Genomic DNA, 656 nt, shown 5'->3' with positions numbered 1-656 from the left:
GAGTCTTCTTGGTTCAGGGGGATTGAAGGCTTTAATTTTCACACCAATAACCACTAAATCAGTGTCTCTCATTGTTTTGTTTTTTTTTTTAAAGCTTTGTGCTGGAGCCAGAATAGTTGCACATCGTACTGCGAGAATTGAGGGCTGAGGCTAGCTGCTTAGCGTGCTAACGACGGTAGATAACATCAAATGTGGTTATATCTTCAAAATTGCTCCTTTAATTGGGTAGGTACGATAGATAGGTATGAGTTCATATATGACAACCCCCAAAAGTAAAAAAAAAAAAAAAAATATGACGGGAGTTCAGTTTGAGAAGAACACGACACTGGTGATGCTCTGAAGAAGTTTTAATGAGGAAACAAAGTTGAATCTGAAACATTTACAGTTGATTAAAAATGTCCAGACTGAATATAGAGAAGCAAAGTATGAACAAGGGAGGCTGGTAATACAATCATGAAACCTGGCTTTATGCAGCTCAGCTGAACACAGGACTGGGAGAGTTTTTGCCATAAACGTGCACAGTTGGAATGTGGAATACTTCAACTAAAACATTCATTCATCCAACATTGTGTGCCGGAAGTAGCATCACACAAAAATCAAGATTAAAACCTTTGTCACTCAGTTTAAATGGTTTATTTTCCAAAATCCTTAAACTC

The 656-nt window shown here is 37.5% G+C and overlaps 1 protein-coding gene across 2 annotated transcripts in view; it reads right to left on the bottom strand.

Moving 5' to 3' along the window:
* Positions 1 to 332: 332 nt before the first annotated feature.
* lcp2a (lymphocyte cytosolic protein 2a) overlaps positions 333 to 656 on the bottom strand; it is a 13,337-nt gene continuing 13,013 nt past the window's right edge. For both annotated transcript variants that reach the window (XM_037120376.1, XM_037120377.1), the window contains one exon: positions 333 to 656. This exon is cut by the window's right edge and continues 298 nt beyond it. The gene's annotated coding sequence lies outside the window, so the exon portion shown is untranslated.

Source organism: Acanthopagrus latus, chromosome 13, assembly GCF_904848185.1.
Source record: "Acanthopagrus latus isolate v.2019 chromosome 13, fAcaLat1.1, whole genome shotgun sequence".
In the NCBI taxonomy this organism is placed as follows: Eukaryota; Metazoa; Chordata; class Actinopteri; order Spariformes; family Sparidae; genus Acanthopagrus; species Acanthopagrus latus.
Note: the sequence above shows the minus strand (reverse complement) of the source record. Positions and strands in the feature narration are given on the sequence as shown.